The sequence below is a fragment of the Oncorhynchus keta genome, chromosome 19 (genome assembly GCF_023373465.1).
Source record: "Oncorhynchus keta strain PuntledgeMale-10-30-2019 chromosome 19, Oket_V2, whole genome shotgun sequence".
Classification (NCBI taxonomy): Eukaryota; Metazoa; Chordata; class Actinopteri; order Salmoniformes; family Salmonidae; genus Oncorhynchus; species Oncorhynchus keta.
Window position 1 is genome coordinate 30,071,134 of NC_068439.1, and position 24,578 is coordinate 30,095,711.

The window sequence follows — 24,578 nt, forward strand, 5'->3', positions numbered from 1 at the left end:
GGGGCTCTGTTGAATAGGCTAGTCTGGAGGCTCTGTTGAATAGGCTTGGCTAGTCTGGGGGCTCTGTTGAATAGGCTAGTCTGGAGGCTCTGTTGAATAGGCTTGGCTAGTCTGGGGGCTCTGTTGAATAGGCTAGTCTGGAGGCTCTGTTGAATAGGCTAGTCTGGGGGCTCTGTTGAATAGGCTTGGCTAGTCTGGGGGCTCTGTTGAATAGGCTTGGCTAGTCTGGGGGCTCTGTTGAATAGGCTTGGCTAGTCTGGGGACTCTGTTGAATAGGCTTGGCTAGTCTGGGGGCTCTGTTGAATAGGCTTGGCTAGTCTGGGGCTCTGTTGAATAGGCTTGGCTAGTCTGGGGCTCTGTTGAATAGGCTTGGCTAGTCTGGAGGCTCTGTTGAATAGGCTTGGCTAGTCTGGAGGCTCTGTTGAATAGGCTTGGCTAGTCTGGAGGCTCTGTTGAATGGGCTAGTCTGGAGGCTCTGTTGAATAGGCTTGGCTAGTCTGGAGGCTCTGTTGAATAGGCTTGGCTAGTCTGGAGGCTCTGTTGAATAGGCTAGTCTGGAGGCTCTGTTGAGTAGGCTTGGCTAGTCTGGAGGCTCTGTTGAATAGGCTTGGCTAGTCTGGAGGCTCTGTTGAATAGGCTTGGCTAGTCTGGGGCTCTGTTGAATAGGCTTGGCTAGTCTGGGGGCTCTGTTGAATAGGCTTGGCTAGTCTGGAGGCTCTGTTGAATAGGCTTGGCTAGTCTGGAGGCTCTGTTGAATAGGCTTGGCTAGTCTGGAGGCTCTGTTGAATAGGCTTGGCTAGTCTGGAGGCTCTGTTGAATAGGCTAGTCTGGAGGCTCTGTTGAATAGGCTTGGCTAGTCTGGAGGCTCTGTTGAATAGGCTTGGCTAGTCTGGAGGCTCTGTTGAATAGGCTTGGCTAGTCTGGAGGCTCTGTTGAATAGGCTTGGCTAGTCTGGAGGCTCTGTTGAATAGGCTTGGCTAGTCTGGAGGCTCTGTTGAATAGGCTAGTCTGGAGGCTCTGTTGAATAGGCTTGGCTAGTCTGGAGGCTCTGTTGAATAGGCTAGTCTGGAGGCTCTGTTGAATAGGCTTGACTAGTCTGGAGGCTCTGTTGAATAGGCTAGTCTGGAGGCTCTGTTGAATAGGCTTGGCTAGTCTGGAGGCTCTGTTGAATAGGCTTGGCTAGTCTGGAGGCTCTGTTGAATAGGCTTGACTAGTCTGGAGACTCTGTTGAATAGGCTTGGCTAGTCTGGGGCTCTGTTGAATAGGCTTGACTAGTCTGTAGGCTCTGTTGAATAGGCTTGGCTAGTCTGGAGGCTCTGTTGAATAGGCTTGGCTACTCTGGGGCTCTGTTGAATAGGCTTGGCTAGTCTGGAGGCTCTGTTGAATAGGCTTGGCTAGTCTGGAGGCTCTGTTGAATAGGCTTGGCTAGTCTGGAGGCTCTGTTGAATAGGCTTGGCTAGTCTGGAGGCTCTGTTGAATAGGCTTGGCTACTCTGGGGCTCTGTTGAATAGGCTTGGCTAGTCTGGAAGCTCTGTTGAATAGGCTTGGCTAGTCTGGAGGCTCTGTTGAATAGGCTTGGCTAGTCTGGAGGCTCTGTTGAATAGGCTTGGCTAGTCTGGAGGCTCTGTTGAATAGGCTTGGTTAGTCTGGAGGCTCTGTTGAATAGGCTTGGCTAGTCTGGAGGCTCTGTTGAATAGGCTTGGCTAGTCTGTAGGCTCTGTTGAATAGGCTTGACTAGTCTGTAGGCTCTGTTGAATAGGCTTGACTAGTCTGGAGGCTCTGTTGAATAGGCTTGGCTAGTCTGTAGGCTCTGTTGAATAGGCTTGACTAGTCTGGAGGCTCTGTTGAATAGGCTTGACTAGTCTGGAGGCTCTGTTGAATATGCTTGACTAGTCTGGAGGCTCTGTTGAATAGGCTTGGCTAGTCTGGAGGCTCTGTTGAATAGGCTTGGCTAGTCTGGAGGCTCTGTTGAATAGGCTTGGCTAGTCTGGAGGCTCTGTTGAATAGGCTTGGCTAGTCTGGAGGCTCTGTTGAATAGGCTTGGCTAGTCTGGGGCTCTGTTGAATAGGCTTGACTAGTCTGTAGGCTCTGTTGAATAGGCTTGGCTAGTCTGGGGCTCTGTTGAATAGGCTTGACTAGTCTGTAGGCTCTGTTGAATAGGCTTGGCTAGTCTGGAGGCTCTGTTGAATAGGCTTGGCTACTCTGGGGCTCTGTTGAATAGGCTTGGCTAGTCTGGAAGCTCTGTTGAATAGGCTTGGCTAGTCTGGAGGCTCTGTTGAATAGGCTTGGCTAGTCTGGAGGCTCTGTTGAATAGGCTTGGCTAGTCTGGAGGCTCTGTTGAATAGTCTTGGCTACTCTGGGGCTCTGTTGAATAGGCTTGGCTAGTCTGGAGGCTCTGTTGAATAGGCTTGGCTAGTCTGGAGGCTCTGTTGAATAGGCTTGGCTAGTCTGGAGGCTCTGTTGAATAGGCTTGGCTAGTCTGGAGGCTCTGTTGAATAGGCTTGGCTAGTCTGTAGGCTCTGTTGAATAGGCTTGACTAGTCTGGAGGCTCTGTTGAATAGGCTTGGCTAGTCTGGAGGCTCTGTTGAATAGGCTTGGCTAGTCTGGAGGCTCTGTTGAATAGGCTTGACTAGTCTGTAGGCTCTGTTGAATAGGCTTGGCTAGTCTGGGGCTCTGTTGAATAGGCTTGCCTAGTCTGTAGGCTCTGTTGAATAGGCTTGACTAGTCTGGGGCTCTGTTGAATAGGCTTGACTAGTCTGTAGGCTCTGTTGAATAGGCTTGACTAGTCTGTAGGCTCTGTTGAATAGGCTTGGCTAGTCTGGAGGCTCTGTTGAATAGGCTTGACTAGTCTGGAGGCTCTGTTGAATAGGCTTGGCTAGTCTGGAGGCTCTGTTGAATAGGCTTGACTAGTCTGGAGGCTCTGTTGAATAGGCTTGGCTAGTCTGGAGGCTCTGTTGAATAGGCTTGACTAGTCTGGAGCTCTGTTGAATAGGCTTGGCTAGTCTGGAGGCTCTGTTGAATAGGCTTGGCTAGTCTGGAGGCTCTGTTGAATAGGCTTGACTAGTCTGGAGGCTCTGTTGAATAATCTTGACTAGTCTGGAGGCTCTGTTGAATAGGCTTGACTAGTCTGGAGCTCTGTTGAATAGGCTTGGCTAGTCTGGAGGCTCTGTTGAATAGGCTTGACTAGTCTGGAGGCTCTGTTGAATAGGCTTGACTAGTCTGGAGGCTCTGTTGAATAGGCTTGGCTAGTCTGGAGGCTCTGTTGAATAGGCTTGGCTAGTCTGGAGCTCTGTTGAATAGGCTTGGCTAGTCTGGAGGCTCTGTTGAATAGGCTTGACTAGTCTGGAGGCTCTGTTGAATAGGCTTGGCTAGTCTGGAGGCTCTGTTGAATAGGCTTGACTAGTCTGTAGGCTCTGTTGAATAGGCTAGTCTGGAGGCTCTGTTGAATATGCTTGGCTAGTCTGGAGGCTCTGTTGAATAGGCTTGGCTAGTCTGGAGGCTCTGTTGAATAGGCTAGTCTGGAGGCTCTGTTGAATAGGCTTGGCTAGTCTGGAGGCTCTGTTGAATAGGCTTGGCTAGTCTGGAGGCTCTGTTGAATAGGCTTGGCTAGTCTGGGGGCTCTGTTGAATAGGCTTGGCTAGTCTGGGGGCTCTGTTGAATAGGCTTGGCTAGTCTGGAGGCTCTGTTGAATAGGCTTGGCTAGTCTGGAGGCTCTGTTGAATAGGCTTGGCTAGTCTGGAGGCTCTGTTGAATAGGCTAGTCTGGAGGCTCTGTTGAATAGGCTAGTCTGGAGGCTCTGTTGAATAGGCTTGGCTAGTCTGGAGGCTCTGTTGAATAGGCTTGGCTAGTCTGGAGGCTCTGTTGAATAGGCTTGGCTAGTCTGGAGGCTCTGTTGAATAGGCTTGGCTAGTCTGGAGGCTCTGTTGAATAGGCTTGACTAGTCTGGAGGCTCTGTTGAATAGGCTAGTCTGGGGGCTCTGTTGAATAGGCTTGGCTAGTCTGGAGGCTCTGTTGAATAGGCTAGTCTGGAGGCTCTGTTGAATAGGCTTGACTAGTCTGTAGGCTCTGTTGAATAGGCTAGTCTGGAGGCTCTGTTGAATAGGCTTGGCTAGTCTGGAGGCTCTGTTGAATAGGCTTGGCTAGTCTGGAGGCTCTGTTGAATAGGCTTGACTAGTCTGGAGGCTCTGTTGAATAGGGTAGTCTGGAGGCTCTGTTGAATAGGCTTGACTAGTCTGGAGGCTCTGTTGAATAGGCTCGTCTGGAGGCTCTGTTGAATAGGCTAGTCTGGAGGCTCTGTTGAATAGGCTTGACTAGTCTGTAGGCTCTGTTGAATAGGCTTGACTAGTCTGGAGGCTCTGTTGAATAGGCTTGGCTAGTCTGTAGGCTCTGTTGAATAGGCTTGACTAGTCTGGAGGCTCTGTTGAATAGGCTTGACTAGTCTGGAGGCTCTGTTGAATATGCTTGACTAGTCTGGAGGCTCTGTTGAATAGGCTTGGCTAGTCTGGAGGCTCTGTTGAATAGGCTTGGCTAGTCTGGAGGCTCTGTTGAATAGGCTTGGCTAGTCTGGAGGCTCTGTTGAATAGGCTTGGCTAGTCTGGAGGCTCTGTTGAATAGGCTTGGCTAGTCTGGAGGCTCTGTTGAATAGGCTTGGCTAGTCTGGAGGCTCTGTTGAATAGGCTTGACTAGTCTGTAGGCTCTGTTGAATAGGCTTGACTAGTCTGTAGGCTCTGTTGAATAGGCTTGGCTAGTCTGGGGCTCTGTTGAATAGGCTTGACTAGTCTGTAGGCTCTGTTGAATAGGCTTGGCTAGTCTGGGGCTCTGTTGAATAGGCTTGACTAGTCTGTAGGCTCTGTTGAATAGGCTTGGCTAGTCTGGAGGCTCTGTTGAATAGGCTTGGCTACTCTGGGGCTCTGTTGAATAGGCTTGGCTAGTCTGGAAGCTCTGTTGAATAGGCTTGGCTAGTCTGGAGGCTCTGTTGAATAGGCTTGGCTAGTCTGGAGGCTTTGTTGAATAGGCTTGGCTAGTCTGGAGGCTCTGTTGAATAGGCTTGCCTACTCTGGGGCTCTGTTGAATAGGCTTGGCTAGTCTGGAGGCTCTGTTGAATAGGCTTGGCTAGTCTGGAGGCTCTGTTGAATAGGCTTGGCTAGTCTGGAGGCTCTGTTGAATAGGCTTGGCAAGTCTGGAGGCTCTGTTGAATAGGCTTGGCTAGTCTGTAGGCTCTGTTGAATAGGCTTGACTAGTCTGGAGGCTCTGTTGAATAGGCTTGGCTAGTCTGGAGGCTCTGTTGAATAGGCTTGGCTAGTCTGGAGGCTCTGTTGAATAGGCTTGGCTAGTCTGGAGGCTCTGTTGAATAGGCTTTACTAGTCTGTAGGCTCTGTTGAATAGGCTTGGCTAGTCTGGAGGCTCTGTTGAATAGGCTTGACTAGTCTGTAGGCTCTGTTGAATAGGCTTGACTAGTCTGTAGGCTCTGTTGAATAGGCTTGGCTAGTCTGGGGCTCTGTTGAATAGGCTTGACTAGTCTGTAGGCTCTGTTGAATAGGCTTGGCTAGTCTGGGGCTCTGTTGAATAGGCTTGACTAGTCTGTAGGCTCTGTTGAATAGGCTTGGCTAGTCTGGAGGCTCTGTTGAATAGGCTTGGCTACTCTGGGGCTCTGTTGAATAGGCTCTGGAAGCTCTGTTGAATAGGCTTGGCTAGTCTGGAGGCTCTGTTGAATAGGCTTGGCTAGTCTGGAGGCTCTGTTGAATAGGCTTGGCTAGTCTGGAGGCTCTGTTGAATAGGCTTGCCTACTCTGGGGCTCTGTTGAATAGGCTTGGCTGTCTGGAGGCTCTGTTGAATAGGCTTGGCTAGTCTGGAGGCTCTGTTGAATAGGCTTGGCTAGTCTGGAGGCTCTGTTGAATAGGCTAGTCTGGAGGCTCTGTTGAATAGGCTTGACTAGTCTGTAGGCTCTGTTGAATAGGCTTGACTAGTCTGGAGGCTCTGTTGAATAGGCTTGGCTAGTCTGTAGGCTCTGTTGAATAGGCTTGACTAGTCTGGAGGCTCTGTTGAATAGGCTTGACTAGTCTGGAGGCTCTGTTGAATATGCTTGACTAGTCTGGAGGCTCTGTTGAATAGGCTTGGCTAGTCTGGAGGCTCTGTTGAATAGGCTTGGCTAGTCTGGAGGCTCTGTTGAATAGGCTTGGCTAGTCTGGAGGCTCTGTTGAATAGGCTTGGCTAGTCTGGAGGCTCTGTTGAATAGGCTTGGCTAGTCTGGAGGCTCTGTTGAATAGGCTTGGCTAGTCTGGAGGCTCTGTTGAATAGGCTTGACTAGTCTGTAGGCTCTGTTGAATAGGCTTGACTAGTCTGTAGGCTCTGTTGAATAGGCTTGGCTAGTCTGGGGCTCTGTTGAATAGGCTTGACTAGTCTGTAGGCTCTGTTGAATAGGCTTGGCTAGTCTGGGGCTCTGTTGAATAGGCTTGACTAGTCTGTAGGCTCTGTTGAATAGGCTTGGCTAGTCTGGAGGCTCTGTTGAATAGGCTTGGCTACTCTGGGGCTCTGTTGAATAGGCTTGGCTAGTCTGGAAGCTCTGTTGAATAGGCTTGGCTAGTCTGGAGGCTCTGTTGAATAGGCTTGGCTAGTCTGGAGGCTCTGTTGAATAGGCTTGGCTAGTCTGGAGGCTCTGTTGAATAGGCTTGCCTACTCTGGGGCTCTGTTGAATAGGCTTGGCTAGTCTGGAGGCTCTGTTGAATAGGCTTGGCTAGTCTGGAGGCTCTGTTGAATAGGCTTGGCTAGTCTGGAGGCTCTGTTGAATAGGCTTGGCTAGTCTGTAGGCTCTGTTGAATAGGCTTGACTAGTCTGGAGGCTCTGTTGAATAGGCTTAGCTAGTCTGGAGGCTCTGTTGAATAGGCTTGGCTAGTCTGGAGGCTCTGTTGAATAGGCTTGGCTAGTCTGGAGGCTCTGTTGAATAGGCTTGACTAGTCTGTAGGCTCTGTTGAATAGGCTTGGCTAGTCTGGAGGCTCTGTTGAATAGGCTTGACTAGTCTGTAGGCTCTGTTGAATAGGCTTGACTAGTCTGTAGGCTCTGTTGAATAGGCTTGGCTAGTCTGGGGCTCTGTTGAATAGGCTTGACTAGTCTGTAGGCTCTGTTGAATAGGCTTGGCTAGTCTGGGGCTCTGTTGAATAGGCTTGACTAGTCTGTAGGCTCTGTTGAATAGGCTTGGCTAGTCTGGAGGCTCTGTTGAATAGGCTTGGCTACTCTGGGGCTCTGTTGAATAGGCTTGGCTAGTCTGGAAGCTCTGTTGAATAGGCTTGGCTAGTCTGGAGGCTCTGTTGAATAGGCTTGGCTAGTCTGGAGGCTCTGTTGAATAGGCTTGGCTAGTCTGGAGGCTCTGTTGAATAGGCTTGCCTACTCTGGGGCTCTGTTGAATAGGCTTGGCTAGTCTGGAGGCTCTGTTGAATAGGCTTGGCTAGTCTGGAGGCTCTGTTGAATAGGCTTGGCTAGTCTGGAGGCTCTGTTGAATAGGCTTGGCTAGTCTGGAGGCTCTGTTGAATAGGCTTGGCTAGTCTGTAGGCTCTGTTGAATAGGCTTGACTAGTCTGGAGGCTCTGTTGAATAGGCTTGGCTAGTCTGGAGGCTCTGTTGAATAGGCTTGGCTAGTCTGGAGGCTCTGTTGAATAGGCTTGGCTAGTCTGGAGGCTCTGTTGAATAGCCTTGACTAGTCTGGAGGCTCTGTTGAATAGGCTTGACTAGTCTGTAGGCTCTGTTGAATAGGCTTGGCTAGTCTGGGGCTCTGTTGAATAGGCTTGACTAGTCTGTAGGCTCTGTTGAATAGGCTTGGCTAGTCTGGGGCTCTGTTGAATAGGCTTGACTAGTCTGTAGGCTCTGTTGAATAGGCTTGGCTAGTCTGGAGGCTCTGTTGAATAGGCTTGGCTACTCTGGGGCTCTGTTGAATAGGCTTGGCTAGTCTGGAAGCTCTGTTGAATAGGCTTGGCTAGTCTGGAGGCTCTGTTGAATAGGCTTGGCTAGTCTGGAGGCTCTGTTGAATAGGCTTGGCTAGTCTGGAGGCTCTGTTGAATAGGCTTGGCTACTCTGGGGCTCTGTTGAATAGGCTTGGCTAGTCTGGAGGCTCTGTTGAATAGGCTTGGCTAGTCTGGAGGCTCTGTTGAATAGGCTTGGCTAGTCTGGAGGCTCTGTTGAATAGGCTTGGCTAGTCTGGAGGCTCTGTTGAATAGGCTTGGCTAGTCTGGAGGCTCTGTTGAATAGGCTTGGCTAGTCTGGAGGCTCTGTTGAATAGGCTTGACTAGTCTGGAGGCTCTGTTGAATAGGCTTGGCTAGTCTGGAGGCTCTGTTGAATAGGCTTGGCTAGTCTGGAGGCTCTGTTGAATAGGCTTGGCTAGTCTGGAGGCTCTGTTGAATAGGCTTGGCTAGTCTGGAGGCTCTGTTGAATAGGCTTGACTAGTCTGGAGGCTCTGTTGAATAGGCTTGACTAGTCTGGAGGCTCTGTTGAATAGGCTTGGCTAGTCTGTAGGCTCTGTTGAATAGGCTTGACTAGTCTGGAGGCTCTGTTGAATAGGCTTGCAAGTCTGGAGGCTCTGTTGAATAGGCTTGGCTAGTCTGGAGGCTCTGTTGAATAGGCTTGGCTAGTCTGGAGGCTCTGTTGAATAGGCTTGGCTAGTCTGGAGGCTCTGTTGAATAGGCTTGGCTAGTCTGGAGGCTCTGTTGAATAGGCTTGGCTAGTCTGGAGGCTCTGTTGAATAGGCTTGGCTAGTCTGGAGGCTCTGTTGAATAGGCTTGACTAGTCTGGAGGCTCTGTTGAATAGGCTTGGCTAGTCTGTAGGCTCTGTTGAATAGGCTTGACTAGTCTGGAGGCTCTGTTGAATAGGCTTGCAAGTCTGGAGGCTCTGTTGAATAGGCTTGGCTAGTCTGGAGGCTCTGTTGAATAGGCTTGGCTAGTCTGGAGGCTCTGTTGAATAGGCTTGGCTAGTCTGGAGGCTCTGTTGAATAGGCTTGACTAGTCTGGAGGCTCTGTTGAATAGGCTAGTCTGGAGGCTCTGTTGAATAGGCTAGGCTAGTCTGGAGGCTCTGTTGAATAGGCTTGGCTAGTCTGGAGGCTCTGTTGAATAGGCTTGGCTAGTCTGGAGGCTCTGTTGAATAGGCTTGGCTAGTCTGGAGGCTCTGTTGAATAGGCTTGGCTAGTCTGGAGGCTCTGTTGAATAGGCTAGTCTGGAGGCTCTGTTGAATAGGCTAGGCTAGTCTGGAGGCTCTGTTGAATAGGCTTGGCTAGTCTGGAGGCTCTGTTGAATAGGCTTGGCTAGTCTGGAGGCTCTGTTGAATAGGCTTGGCTAGTCTGGAGGCTCTGTTGAATAGGCTTGGCTAGTCTGGAGGCTCTGTTGAATAGGCTTGGCTTGTCTGGAGGCTCTGTTGAATAGGCTTGGCTAGTCTGGAGGCTCTGTTGAATAGGCTTGGCTAGTCTGGAGGCTCTGTTGAATAGGCTTGGCTAGTCTGGAGGCCCTGTTGAATAGGCTTGGCTAGTCTGGAGGCTCTGTTGAATAGGCTTGGCTAGTCTGGAGGCTCTGTTGAATAGGCTTGGCTAGTCTGGAGGCTCTGTTGAATAGGCTTGGATAGTCTGGAGGCTCTGTTGAATAGGCTTGGCTAATCTGGAGGCTCTGTTGAATAGGCTTGGCTAGTCTGGAGGCTCTGTTGAATAGGCTAGTCTGGAGGCTCTGTTGAATAGGGTAGTCTGGAGGCTCTGTTGAATAGGCTAGTCTGGAGGCTCTGTTGAATAGGCTACTCTGGGGCTCTGTTGAATAGGCTTGGCTAGCCTGGAGACTCTAAATAGGCTTGGCTAGTCTGGAGGCTCTGTTGAATAGGCTTGGCTAGTCTGGAGGCTCTGTTGAATAGGCTTGGCTAGTCTGGAGGCTCTGTTGAATAGGCTTGGCTAGTCTAGAGGCTCTGTTGAATAGGCTTGGCTAGTCTGGAGGCTCTGTTGAATAGGCTAATCTGGAGGCTCTGTTGAATAGGCTTGGCTAGTCTGGAGGCTCTGTTGAACAGGCTTGGCTAGTCTGGAGGCTCTGTTGAATAGGCTTTGCTAGTCTGGAGCTCTGTTGAATAGGCATGTCTGGAGACTCTGTTGAATAGGCTAGTCTGGAGGCTCTGTTGAATAGGCTTGTCTGGAGCTCTGTTGAATAGGCTAGTCTGGAGGCTCTGTTGAATAGGCTAGTCTGGAGGCTCTGTTGAATAGGCTTGGCTAGTCTGGAGGCTCTGTTGAATAGGCCTGGCTAGTCTGGAGGCTCTGTTGAATAGGCTTGGCTAGTCTGGAGGCTCTGTTGAATAGGCTTGGCTAGTCTGGAGGCTCTGTTGAATAGGCTTGGCTTGTCTGGAGGCTCTGTTGAATAGGCTTGGCTAGTCTGGAGGCCCTGTTGAATAGGCTTGGCTAGTCTGGAGGCTCTGTTGAATAGGCTTGGCTAGTCTGGAGGCTCTGTTGAACAGGCTTGGATAGTCTGGAGGCTCTGTTGAATAGGCTTGGCTAATCTGGAGGCTCTGTTGAATAGGCTTGGCTAGTCTGGAGGCTCTGTTGAATAGGCTTGGCTAGTCTGGAGGCTCTGTTGAATAGGCTTGGCTAGTCTGGAGGCTCTGTTGAATAGGCTTGGCTAGTCTGGAGGCTCTGTTGAATAGGCTTGACTAGTCTGTAGGCTCTGTTGAATAGGCTTGACTAGTCTGGAGGCTCTGTTGAATAGGCTTGGCTAGTCTGTAGGCTCTGTTGAATAGGCTTGACTAGTCTGGAGGCTCTGTTGAATAGGCTTGCAAGTCTGGAGGCTCTGTTGAATAGGCTTGGCTAGTCTGGAGGCTCTGTTGAATAGGCTTGGCTAGTCTGGAGGCTCTGTTGAATAGGCTTGGCTAGTCTGGAGGCTCTGTTGAATAGGCTTGGCTAGTCTGGAGGCTCTGTTGAATAGGCTTGGCTAGTCTGGAGGCTCTGTTGAATAGGCTTGGCTAGTCTGGAGGCTCTGTTGAATAGGCTTGACTAGTCTGGAGGCTCTGTTGAATAGGCTTGGCTAGTCTGTAGGCTCTGTTGAATAGGCTTGACTAGTCTGGAGGCTCTGTTGAATAGGCTTGCAAGTCTGGAGGCTCTGTTGAATAGGCTTGGCTAGTCTGGAGGCTCTGTTGTATAGGCTTGGCTAGTCTGGAGGCTCTGTTGAATAGGCTTGGCTAGTCTGGAGGCTCTGTTGAATAGGCTTGACTAGTCTGGAGGCTCTGTTGAATAGGCTAGTCTGGAGGCTCTGTTGAATAGGCTAGGCTAGTCTGGAGGCTCTGTTGAATAGGCTTGGCTAGTCTGGAGGCTCTGTTGAATAGGCTTGGCTAGTCTGGAGGCTCTGTTGAATAGGCTTGGCTAGTCTGGAGGCTCTGTTGAATAGGCTTGGCTAGTCTGGAGGCTCTGTTGAATAGGCTAGTCTGGAGGCTCTGTTGAATAGGCTAGGCTAGTCTGGAGGCTCTGTTGAATAGGCTTGGCTAGTCTGGAGGCTCTGTTGAATAGGCTTGGCTAGTCTGGAGGCTCTGTTGAATAGGCTTGGCTAGTCTGGAGGCTCTGTTGAATAGGCTTGGCTAGTCTGGAGGCTCTGTTGAATAGGCTTGGCTTGTCTGGAGGCTCTGTTGAATAGGCTTGGCTAGTCTGGAGGCTCTGTTGAATAGGCTTGGCTAGTCTGGAGGCTCTGTTGAATAGGCTTGGCTAGTCTGGAGGCCCTGTTGAATAGGCTTGGCTAGTCTGGAGGCTCTGTTGAATAGGCTTGGCTAGTCTGGAGGCTCTGTTGAATAGGCTTGGCTAGTCTGGAGGCTCTGTTGAATAGGCTTGGATAGTCTGGAGGCTCTGTTGAATAGGCTTGGCTAATCTGGAGGCTCTGTTGAATAGGCTTGGCTAGTCTGGAGGCTCTGTTGAATAGGCTAGTCTGGAGGCTCTGTTGAATAGGGTAGTCTGGAGGCTCTGTTGAATAGGCTAGTCTGGAGGCTCTGTTGAATAGGCTACTCTGGGGCTCTGTTGAATAGGCTTGGCTAGCCTGGAGACTCTAAATAGGCTTGGCTAGTCTGGAGGCTCTGTTGAATAGGCTTGGCTAGTCTGGAGGCTCTGTTGAATAGGCTTGGCTAGTCTGGAGGCTCTGTTGAATAGGCTTGGCTAGTCTAGAGGCTCTGTTGAATAGGCTTGGCTAGTCTGGAGGCTCTGTTGAATAGGCTAATCTGGAGGCTCTGTTGAATAGGCTTGGCTAGTCTGGAGGCTCTGTTGAACAGGCTTGGCTAGTCTGGAGGCTCTGTTGAATAGGCTTTGCTAGTCTGGAGCTCTGTTGAATAGGCATGTCTGGAGACTCTGTTGAATAGGCTAGTCTGGAGGCTCTGTTGAATAGGCTTGTCTGGAGCTCTGTTGAATAGGCTAGTCTGGAGGCTCTGTTGAATAGGCTAGTCTGGAGGCTCTGTTGAATAGGCTTGGCTAGTCTGGAGGCTCTGTTGAATAGGCCTGGCTAGTCTGGAGGCTCTGTTGAATAGGCTTGGCTAGTCTGGAGGCTCTGTTGAATAGGCTTGGCTAGTCTGGAGGCTCTGTTGAATAGGCTTGGCTTGTCTGGAGGCTCTGTTGAATAGGCTTGGCTAGTCTGGAGGCCCTGTTGAATAGGCTTGGCTAGTCTGGAGGCTCTGTTGAATAGGCTTGGCTAGTCTGGAGGCTCTGTTGAACAGGCTTGGATAGTCTGGAGGCTCTGTTGAATAGGCTTGGCTAATCTGGAGGCTCTGTTGAATAGGCTTGGCTAGTCTGGAGGCTCTGTTGAATAGGCTAGTCTGGAGGCTCTGTTGAATAGGGTAGTCTGGAGGCTCTGTTGAATAGGCTAGTCTGGAGGCTCTGTTGAATAGGCTACTCTGGGGCTCTGTTGAATAGGCTTGGCTAGCCTGGAGACTCTAAATAGGCTTGGCTAGTCTGGAGGCTCTGTTGAATAGGCTTGGCTAGTCTGGAGGCTCTGTTGAATAGGCTTGGCTAGTCTGGAGGCTCTGTTGAATAGGCTTGGCTAGTCTAGAGGCTCTGTTGAATAGGCTTGGCTAGTCTGGAGGCTCTGTTGAATAGGCTAATCTGGAGGCTCTGTTGAATAGGCTTGGCTAGTCTGGAGGCTCTGTTGAACAGGCTTGGCTAGTCTGGAGGCTCTGTTGAATAGGCTTGGCTAGTCTGGAGCTCTGTTGAATAGGCATGTCTGGAGACTCTGTTGAATAGGCTAGTCTGGAGGCTCTGTTGAATAGGCTTGTCTGGAGCTCTGTTGAATAGGCTAGTCTGGAGGCTCTGTTGAATAGGCTTGTCTGGATGCTCTGTTGAATAAGCTAGTCTGGAGGCTCTGTTGAATAGGCTAGTCTGGAGGCTCTGTTGAATAGGCTAGTCTGGAGGCTCTGTTGAATAGGCTAGTCTGGAGGCTCTGTTGAATAGGCTAGTCTGGAGGCTCTGTTGAATAGGCTAGTCTGGAGCTCTGTCGAATAGGCTAGTCTGGAGGCACTGTTGAATAGGCTAGTCTGGAGTCTCTGTTGAATAGGCTAGTCCGGAGCTCTGTTGAATAGGCATGGCTAGTCTGGAGGCTCTGTTGAATAGGCTTGACTAGTCTGGAGGCTCTGTTGAATAGGCTAGTCTGGAGGCTCTGTTGAATAGGCTAGGCTGGTCTGGAGGCTCTGTTGAATAGGCTTGGCTAGTCTGGAGGCTCTGTTGAATAGGCTTGGCTAGTCTGGAGGCTCTGTTGAATAGGCTTGGCTAGTCTGGAGGCTCTGTTGAATAGGCTTGGCTAGTCTGGAGGCTCTGTTGAATAGGCTTGGCTAGTCTGGAGGCTCTGTTGAATAGGCTTGGCTAGTCTGGAGGCTCTGTTGAATAGGCTAGTCTGGAGGCTCTGTTGAATAGTCTAGGCTAGTCTGGAGGCTCTGTTGAATAGGCTTGGCTAGTCTGGAGGCTCTGTTGAATAGGCTTGGCTAGTCTGGAGGCTCTGTTGAATAGGCTTGGCTAGTCTGGAGGCTCTGTTGAATAGGCTTGGCTTGTCTGGAGGCTCTGTTGAATAGGCTTGGCTAGTCTGGAGGCTCTGTTGAATAGGCTTGGCTAGTCTGGAGGCTCTGTTGAATAGGCTTGGCTAGTCTGGAGGCTCTGTTGAATAGGCTTGGCTTGTCTGGAGGCTCTGTTGAATAGGCTTGGCTAGTCTGGAGGCTCTGTTGAATAGGCTTGGCTAGTCTGGAGGCTCTGTTGAATAGGCTTGGCTAGTCTGGAGGCTCTGTTGAATAGGCTTGGCTAGTCTGGAGGCTCTGTTGAATAGGCTTGGCTAGTCTGGAGGCTCTGTTGAATAGGCTTGGCTAGTCTGGAGCTCTGTTGAATATGCTTGGCTAGTCTGGAGCTCTGTTGAATATGCTTGGCTAGTCTGGAGCTCTGTTGAATAGGCTTGGCTAGTCCGGAGCCTCTGTTGAATAGGCTTGGCTAGTCTGGAGCTCTGTTGAATAGGCTAGTCTGGAGTCTCTGTTGAATAGGCTAGTCCGGAGCTCTGTTGAATAGGCATGGCTAGTCTGGAGGCTCTGTTGAATAGGCTACTCTGGGGCTCTGTTGAATAGGCATGGCTAGTCTGGAGGCTCTGTTGAATAGGCTACTCTGGGGCTCTGTTGAATAGGCTTGGCAAGTCTGGAGCTCTGTTGAATATGCTTGGCTAGTCTGGAGCTCTGTTGAATAGGCTTGGCTAGTCTGGAGCTCTGTTGAATAGGCTTAGCTAGTCCGGAGCCTCTGTTGAATAGGCTTGGCTAGTCTGGAGCTCTGTTGAATAGGCTAGTCTGGAGTCTCTGTTGAATAGGCTAGTCTGGAGACTCTGTTGAATAGGCTAGTCTGGAGACTCTGTTGAATAGGCTAGTCTGGAGACTGTTGAATAGGCTTGTCAGGATGCTCTGTTGAATAGGCTAGTCTGGAGACTCTGTTGAATAGGCTAGTCTGGAGACTCTGTTGAATAGGCTTGTCTGGAGACTCTGTTGAATAGGCTAGTCTGGAGACTGTTGAATAGGCTTGTCTGGAGACTCTGTTGAATAGGCTTGTCTGGGGGCTCTGTTGAATAGGCTTGTCTGGAGACTCTGTTGAATAGGCTAGTCTGGAGACTCTGTTGAATAGGCTTGTCTGGAGACTCTGTTGAATAGGCTTGTTTGGAGACTCTGTTGAATAGGCTAGTCTGGAGGCTCTTTTGAATAGGCTTGTCTGGAGACTCTGTTCAATAGGCTTGTTTGGAGACTCTGTTGAATAGGCTAGTCTGGAGACTCTTTTGAATAGGCTTGTCTGGAGACTCTGTTGAATAGGCTTGTCTGGGGGCTCTGTTGAATAGGCTTGTCTGGAGGCTCTGTTGAATAGGCTTGTCTGGAGACTGTTGAATAGGCTTGTCTGGATGCTCTGTTGAATAGGCTCGTCTGGAGACTGTTGAATAGGCTAGTCTGGAGACTCTGTTGAATAGGCTTGTCTGGAGACTCTGTTGAATAGGCTTGTCTGGAGACTCTGTTGAATAGGCTTGTCTGGAGACTCTGTTGAATAGGCTAGTCTGGAGACTCTGTTGAATAGGCTTGTCTGGATGCTCTGTTGAATAAGCTCGTCTGGAGACTGTTGAATAGGCTAGTCTGGAGACTCTGTTGCATAGGCTTGTCTGGAGGCTCTGTTGAATAGGCTTGGCTAGTCTGGAGGCTCTGTTGAATAGGCTTGGCTAGTCTGGAGGCTCTGTTGAATAGGCTTGGCTAGTCTGGAGGCTCTGTTGAATAGGCTTGGCTTGTCTGGAGGCTCTGTTGAATAGGCTTGGCTAGTCTGGAGGCTCTGTTGAATAGGCTTGGCTAGTCTGGAGGCTCTGTTGAATAGGCTTGGCTAGTCTGGAGGCTCTGTTGAATAGGCTTGGCTAGTCTGGAGGCTCTGTTGAATAGGCTTGGCTAGTCTGGAGGCTCTGTTGAATAGGCTTGGCTAGTCTGGAGCTCTGTTGAATATGCTTGTCTAGTCTGGAGCTCTGTTGAATATGCTTGGCTAGTCTGGAGCTCTGTTGAATAGGCTTGGCTAGTCCGGAGCCTCTGTTGAATAGGCTTGGCTAGTCTGGAGCTCTGTTGAATAGGCTAGTCTGGAGTCTCTGTTGAATAGGCTAGTCCGGAGCTCTGTTGAATAGGCATGGCTAGTCTGGAAGCTCTGTTGAATAGGCTACTCTGGGGCTCTGTTGAATAGGCATGGCTAGTCTGGAGGCTCTGTTGAATAGGCTACTCTGGGGCTCTGTTGAATAGGCTTGGCAAGTCTGGAGCTCTGTTGAATATGCTTGGCTAGTCTGGAGCTCTGTTGAATAGGCTTGGCTAGTCTGGAGCTCTGTTGAATAGGCTTAGCTAGTCCGGAGCCTCTGTTGAATAGGCTTGGCTAGTCTGGAGCTCTGTTGAATAGGCTAGTCTGGAGTCTCTGTTGAATAGGCTAGTCTGGAGACTCTGTTGAATAGGCTAGTCTGGAGACTCTGTTGAATAGGCTAGTCTGGAGACTGTTGAATAGGCTTGTCTGGATGCTCTGTTGAATAGGCTAGTCTGGAGACTCTGTTGAATAGGCTAGTCTGGAGACTCTGTTGAATAGGCTTGTCTGGAGACTCTGTTGAATAGGCTAGTCTGGAGACTGTTGAATAGGCTTGTCTGGAGACTCTGTTGAATAGGCTTGTCTGGGGGCTCTGTTGAATAGGCTTGTCTGGAGACTCTGTTGAATAGGCTAGTCTGGAGACTCTGTTGAATAGGCTTGTCTGGAGACTCTGTTGAATAGGCTTGTTTGGAGACTCTGTTGAATAGGCTAGTCTGGAGGCTCTTTTGAATAGGCTTGTCTGGAGACTCTGTTCAATAGGCTTGTTTGGAGACTCTGTTGAATAGGCTAGTCTGGAGACTCTTTTGAATAGGCTTGTCTGGAGACTCTGTTGAATAGGCTTGTCTGGGGGCTCTGTTGAATAGGCTTGTCTGGAGGCTCTGTTGAATAGGCTTGTCTGGAGACTCTGTTGAATAGGCTTGTCTGGATGCTCTGTTGAATAGGCTCGTCTGGAGACTGTTGAATAGGCTAGTCTGGAGACTCTGTTGAATAGGCTTGTCTGGAGACTCTGTTGAATAGGCTTGTCTGGAGACTCTGTTGAATAGGCTTGTCTGGAGACTCTGTTGAATAGGCTAGTCTGGAGACTCTGTTGAATAGGCTTGTCTGGATGCTCTGTTGAATAAGCTCGTCTGGAGACTGTTGAATAGGCTAGTCTGGAGACTCTGTTGCATAGGCTTGTCTGGAGACTCTGTTGAATAGGCGTGTCTGGAGACTGTTGAATAGGCTTGTCTGGAGACTCTGTTGAATAGGCTAGTCTGGAGACTCTGTTGAATAGGCTTGTCTGGATGCTCTGTTGAATAGGCTAGTCTGGAGACTCTGTTGAATAGGCTTGTCTGGATGCTCTGTTGAATAGGCTAGTCTGGAGACTTTGTTGAATAGGCTAGTCTGGAGACTCTGTTGAATAGGCTTGTCTGGAGACTCTGTTGAATAGGCTTGTCTGGAGACTCTGTTGAATAGGCTTGTCTGGAGACTCTTTTGAATAGGCTTGTCTGGAGTCTCTGTTGAATAGGCTAGTCTAGAGGCTTTGTTGAATAGGCTTGTCTGGAGGCTCTGTTGAATAGGCTACTATGGGGCTCTGTTGAATAGGCTTGACTAGTCTGGAGCTCTGTTGAATAGGCTTGGCTAGTCTGGAGCTCTGTTGAATATGCTTGGTTAGTCTGGAGCTCTGTTGAATATGCTTGGCTCGTCCGGAGCCTCTGTTGAATAGGCTTGGCTAGTCTGGGGGCTCTGTTGAATAGGCTTGGCTAGTCTGGAGGCTCTGTTGAATAGGTTTGGCTCGTCTGGAGGCTCTGTTGAATAGGTTTGGCTTGTCTGGAGGCTCTGTTGAATAGGCTAGTCTGGAAGCTCTGTTGAATAGGCTACTCTGGGGCTCTGTTGAATAGATTTGGCTCGTCTGGAGGCTCTGTTGAATAGGTTTGGGTAGTCTGGAGGCTCTGTTGAATAGGTTTGGCTAGTCTGGGGGCTCTGTTGAATAGGCTTGGCTAGTCTGGAGGCTCTGTTGAATTGGCTTTCCTAGTCTGGGGGCTCTGTTGTATAGGCTAGTCTGGGGGCTCTGTTGAATAGGCTTGGCTAGTCTGGGGGCTCTGTTGAATAGGCTTGGCTAGTCTGGGGGCTCTGAAAAGGCTTGGCTTGTCTGGAGACTCTGTTGAATAGGCTTGTCTGGAGACTCTGTTGAATAGGCTTGTCTGGAGACTCTGTTGAATAGGCTAGTCTGGAGACTCTTTTGAATAGGCTTGTCTGGAGTCTCTGTTGAATAGGCTAGTCTAGAGGCTTTGTTGAATAGGCTTGTCTGGAGGCTCTGTTGAATAGGCTACTATGGGGCTCTGTTGAATAGGCTTGGCTAGTCTGGAGGCTCTGTTGAATAGGCTTGGCTAGTCTGGAGGCTCTGTTGAATAGGCTTGGCTAGTCTGGAGCTCTGTTGAATATGCTTGTCTAGTCTGGAGCTCTGTTGAATATGCTTGGCTAGTCTGGAGCTCTGTTGAATAGGCTTGGCTAGTCCGGAGCCTCTGTTGAATAGGCTTGGCTAGTCTGGAGCTCTGTTGAATAGGCTAGTCTGGAGTCTCTGTTGAATAGGCTAGTCCGGAGCTCTGTTGAATAGGCATGGCTAGTCTGGAGGCTCTGTTGAATAGGCTACTCTGGGGCTCTGTTGAATAGGCATGGCTAGTCTGGAGGCTCTGTTGAATAGGCTACTCTGGGGCTCTGTTGAATAGGCTTGGCAAGTCTGGAGCTCTGTTGAATATGCTTGGCTAGTCTGGAGCTCTGTTGAATAGGCTTGGCTAGTCTGGAGCTCTGTTGAATAGGCTTAGCTAGTCCGGAGCCTCTGTTGAATAGGCTTGGCTAGTCTGGAGCTCTGTTGAATAGGCTAGTCTGGAGTCTCTGTTGAATAGGCTAGTCTGGAGACTCTGTTGAATAGGCTAGTCTGGAGACTCTGTTGAATAGGCTAGTCTGGAGACTGTTGAATAGGCTTGTCTGGATGCTCTGTTGAATAGGCTAGTCTGGAGACTCTGTTGAATAGGCTAGTCTGGAGACTCTGTTGAATAGGCTTGTCTGGAGACTCTGTTGAATAGGCTAGTCTGGAGACTGTTGAATAGGCTTGTCTGGAGACTCTGTTGAATAGGCTTGTCTGGGGGCTCTGTTGAATAGGCTTGTCTGGAGACTCTGTTGAATAGGCTAGTCTGGAGACTCTGTTGAATAGGCTTGTCTGGAGACTCTGTTGAATAGGCTTGTTTGGAGACTCTGTTCAATAGGCTTGTTTGGAGACTCTGTTGAATAGGCTAGTCTGGAGACTCTTTTGAATAGGCTTGTCTGGAGACTCTGTTGAATAGGCTTGTCTGGGGGCTCTGTTGAATAGGCTTGTCTGGAGGCTCTGTTGAATAGGCTTGTCTGGAGACTCTGTTGAATAGGCTTGTCTGGATGCTCTGTTGAATAGGCTCGTCTGGAGACTGTTGAATAGGCTAGTCTGGAGACTCTGTTGAATAGGCTTGTCTGGAGACTCTGTTGAATAGGCTTGTCTGGAGACTCTGTTGAATAGGCTTGTCTGGAGACTCTGTTGAATAGGCTAGTCTGGAGACTCTGTTGAATAGGCTTGTCTGGATGCTCTGTTGAATAAGCTCGTCTGGAGACTGTTGAATAGGCTAGTCTGGAGACTCTGTTGCATAGGCTTGTCTGGAGACTCTGTTGAATAGGCGTGTCTGGAGACTGTTGAATAGGCTTGTCTGGAGACTCTGTTGAATAGGCTAGTCTGGAGACTCTGTTGAATAGGCTTGTCTGGATGCTCTGTTGAATAGGCTAGTCTGGAGACTCTGTTGAATAGGCTTGTCTGGATGCTCTGTTGAATAGGCTAGTCTGGAGACTTTGTTGAATAGGCTAGTCTGGAGACTCTGTTGAATAGGCTTGTCTGGAGACTCTGTTGAATAGGCTTGTCTGGAGACTCTGTTGAATAGGCTTGTCTGGAGACTCTTTTGAATAGGCTTGTCTGGAGTCTCTGTTGAATAGGCTAGTCTAGAGGCTTTGTTGAATAGGCTTGTCTGGAGGCTCTGTTGAATAGGCTACTATGGGGCTCTGTTGAATAGGCTTGACTAGTCTGGAGCTCTGTTGAATAGGCTTGGCTAGTCTGGAGCTCTGTTGAATATGCTTGGTTAGTCTGGAGCTCTGTTGAATATGCTTGGCTCGTCCGGAGCCTCTGTTGAATAGGCTTGGCTAGTCTGGGGGCTCTGTTGAATAGGCTTGGCTAGTCTGGAGGCTCTGTTGAATAGGTTTGGCTCGTCTGGAGGCTCTGTTGAATAGGTTTGGCTTGTCTGGAGGCTCTGTTGAATAGGCTAGTCTGGAAGCTCTGTTGAATAGGCTACTCTGGGGCTCTGTTGAATAGATTTGGCTCGTCTGGAGGCTCTGTTGAATAGGTTTGGGTAGTCTGGAGGCTCTGTTGAATAGGTTTGGCTAGTCTGGGGGCTCTGTTGAATAGGCTTGGCTAGTCTGGAGGCTCTGTTGAATTGGCTTTCCTAGTCTGGGGGCTCTGTTGTATAGGCTAGTCTGGGGCTCTGTTGAATAGGCTTGGCTAGTCTGGGGGCTCTGTTGAATAGGCTTGGCTAGTCTGGGGGCTCTGAAAAGGCTTGGCTTGTCTGGAGACTCTGTTGAATAGGCTTGTCTGGAGACTCTGTTGAATAGGCTTGTCTGGAGACTCTGTTGAATAGGCTAGTCTGGAGACTCTTTTGAATAGGCTTGTCTGGAGTCTCTGTTGAATAGGCTAGTCTAGAGGCTTTGTTGAATAGGCTTGTCTGGAGGCTCTGTTGAATAGGCTACTATGGGGCTCTGTTGAATAGGCTTGACTAGTCTGGAGCTCTGTTGAATAGGCTTGGCTAGTCTGGAGCTCTGTTGAATATGCTTGGCTAGTCTGGAGCTCTGTTGAATATGCTTGGCTCGTCCGGAGCCTCTGTTGAATAGGCTTGGCTAGTCTGGGGGCTCTGTTGAATAGGCTTGGCTAGTCTGGAGGCTCTGTTGAATAGGTTTGGCTCATCTGGAGGCTCTGTTGAATAGGTTTGGCTTGTCTGGAGGCTCTGTTGAATAGGCTAGTCTGGAGACTCTGTTGAATAGGCTTGTCTGGATGCTCTGTTGAATAGGCTAGTCTGGAGACTCTGTTGAATAGGCTAGTCTGGAGACTCTGTTGAATAGGCTTGTCTGGAGACTCTGTTGAATAGGCTTGTCTGGAGACTCTTTTGAATAGGCTTGTCTGGAGTCTCTGTTGAATAGGCTAGTCTAGAGGCTTTGTTGAATAGGCTTGTCTGGAGGCTCTGTTGAATAGGCTACTATGGGGCTCTGTTGAATAGGCTTGACTAGTCTGGAGCTCTGTTGAATAGACTTGGCTAGTCTGGAGCTCTGTTGAATATGCTTGGCTAGTCTGGAGCTCTGTTGAATATGCTTGGCTCGTCCGGAGCCTCTGTTGAATAGGCTTGGCTAGTCTGGGGCTCTGTTGAATAGGCTTGGCTAGTCTGGAGGCTCTGTTGAATAGGTTTGGCTCATCTGGAGGCTCTGTTGAATAGGTTTGGCTTGTCTGGAGGCTCTGTTGAATAGGCTAGTCTGGAAGCTCTGTTGAATAGGCTACTCTGGGGCTCTGTTGAATAGATTTGGCTCGTCTGGAGGCTCTGTTGAATAGGCTTGGCTAGTCTGGGGGCTCTGTTGAATAGGCTTGGCTAGTCTGGAGGCTCTGTTGAATAGGTTTGGCTCATCTGGAGGCTCTGTTGAATAGGTTTGGCTTGTCTGGAGGCTCTGTTGAATAGGCTAGTCTGGAAGCTCTGTTGAATAGGCTACTCTGGGGCTCTGTTGAATAGATTTGGCTCGTCTGGAGGCTCTGTTGAATAGGTTTGGGTAGTCTGGAGGCTCTGTTGAATAGGTTTGGCTAGTCTGGGGGCTCTGTTGAATAGGCTTGGCTAGTCTGGAGGCTCTGTTGAATTGGCTTTCCTAGTCTGGGGGCTCTGTTGTATAGGCTAGTCTGGGGGCTCTGTTGAATAGGCTTGGCTAGTCTGGGGGCTCTGTTGAATAGGCTTGGCTAGTCTGGGGGCTCTGTTGAATAGGCTTGGCTAGTCTGGAGACTCTGTTGAATAGGCTTGTTTGGGGACTCTGTTGAATAGGCTTGTCTGGAGACTCTGTTGAATATGCTAGTCTGGAGGCTCTGTTGAATTGGCTAGTCTGGAGGCTCTGTTGAATAGGCTAGTCTGGAGGCTCTGTTGAATAGGCTTGTTTGGAGACTCTGTTGAATAGGCTAGTCTGGAGACTCTGTTGAATAGGCTAGTCTGGAGGCTCTGTTGAATAGGCTAGTCTGGAGGCTCTGTTGAATAGGCTAGTCTGGAGGCTCTGTTGAATAGGCTTGTCTGGAGACTCTGTTGAATAGGCTAGTCTGTAGACTCTGTTGAATAGGCTAGTCCGGAGGCTCTGTTGAATAGGCTAGTCTGGAGGCTCTGTTGAATAAGCTTGGCTAGTCTGGAGACTCTGTTGAATAGGCTTGTCTGGAGACTGTTGAATAGGCTAGTCTGGAGGCTCTGTTGAATAGGCTAGTCCGGAGACTCTGTTGAATAGGCTTGTCTGGGGGCTCTGTTGAATAGGCTTGTCTGGGGGCTCTGTTGAATAGGCTAGTCTGGAGACTCTGTTGAATTGGCTTGTCTGGAGATTGTTGAATAGGCTAGTTTGGAGGCTCTGTTGAATAGGCTTGTCTGGAGACTCTGTTGAATAGGCTTGTCTGGGGGCTCTGTTGAATAGGCTAGTCTGGAGACTCTGTTGAATAGGCTTGTCTGGAGACTCTGTTGAATAGGCTTGTCTTGGGGCTCTGTTGAATAGGCTTGTCTGGATGCTCTGTTGAATTGGCTTGTCTGGAGACTCTGTTGAATAGGCTTGTCTGGAGACTGTTGAATAGGCTAGTCTGGAGACTCTGTTGAATAGGCTAGTCTGGAGACTCTGTTGAATAGGCTAGTCTGGAGACTCTGTTGAATAGGCTAATCTGGATGCTCTGTTGAATAGGCTAGTCTGGAGGCTCTGTTGAATAGGCTGGTCTGGAGCTCTGTCGAATAGGCTAGTCTGGAGGCTCTGTTGAATAGGCTTGTCTGGAGGCTCTGTTGAATAGGCTTGTCTGGAGGCTCTGTTGAATAGGCTAGTCTGGAGACTCTGTTGAATAGGCTTGTCTGGAGGCTCTGTTGAATAGGCTTGTCTGGAGGCTCTGTAGAATAGGCTAGTCTGGAGACTCTGTTGAATAGGCTAGTCTGGAGGCTCTGTTGAATAGTCTTGTCTGGAGGCTCTGTTGAATAGGCTAGTCTGGAGTCTCTGTTGAATAGGCTAGTCTAGAGGCTTTGTTGAATAGGCTTGTCTGGAGTCTCTGTTGAATAGGCTACTATGGGGCTCTGTTGAATAGGCTTGGCTAGTCTGGAGCTCTGTTGAATATGCTTGGCTAGTCTGGAGTCTCTGTTGAATAGGCTTGTCTGGGGGCTCTGTTGAATAGGTTTGTCTGGGGGCTCTGTTGAATAGGCTAGTCTGGAGACTCTGTTGAATAGGCTTGTCTGGAGACTCTGTTGAATAGGCTTGTCTGGGGGCTCTGTTGAATAGGCTTGTCTGGATGCTCTGTTGAATTGGCTTGTTTGGAGACTCTGTTGAATAGGCTTGTCTGGAGACTCTGTTGAATAGGCTAATCTGGAGACTCTGTTGAATAGGCTAGTCTGGAGACTCTGTTGAATAGGCTAGTCTGGAGACTCTGTTGAATAGGCTAGTCTGGAGACTCTGTTGAATAGGCTAATCTGGATGCTCTTTTGAATAGGCTAGTCTGGAGGCTCTGTTGAATAGGCTAGTCTGGAGGCTCTGTTGAATAGGCTGGTCTGGATCTCTGTCGAATAGGCTAGTCTGGAGGCTCTGTTGAATAGGCTAGTCTGGAGGCTCTGTTGAATAGGCTAGTCTGGAGGCTCTGTTGAATAGGCTAGTCTGGAGGCTCTGTTGAATAGGCTGGTCTGGATCTCTGTCGAATAGGCTAGTCTGGAGGCTCTGTTGAATAGGCTAGTCTGGAGTCTCTGTTGAATAGGCTAGTCTAGAGGCTTTGTTGAATAGGCTTGTCTGGAGGCTCTGTTGAATAGGCTACTATGGGGCTCTGTTGAATAGGCTTGGCTAGTCTGGAGCTCTGTTGAATATGCTTGGCTAGTCTGGAGCTCTGTTGAATATGCTTGGCTAGTCCGGAGCCTCTGTTGAATAGGCTTGGCTATTCTGGGGGCTTTGTTGAATAGGCTTGGCTAGTCTGGAGGCTCTGTTGAATAGGTTTGGCTCGTCTGGAGGCTTTGTTGAATAGGTTTGGCTTGTCTGGAGGCTCTGTTGAATAGGCTAGTCTGGAAGCTCTGTTGAATAGGCTACTCTGGGGCTCTGTTGAATAGATTTGGCTCGTCTGGAGGCTCTGTTGAATTGGCTTTCCTAGTCTGGGGGCTCTGTTGTATAGGCTAGTCTGGGGGCTCTGTTGAATAGGCTTGGCTAGTCTGGGGGCTCT

At 49.6% G+C, this 24,578-nt stretch overlaps 1 pseudogene; it reads left to right on the forward strand.

Annotated features, from left to right (window-relative positions):
* LOC118377046 (trafficking protein particle complex subunit 9-like) overlaps positions 1-24,578 on the forward strand; it is a 459,082-nt pseudogene that overhangs the window by 60,130 nt on the left and 374,374 nt on the right.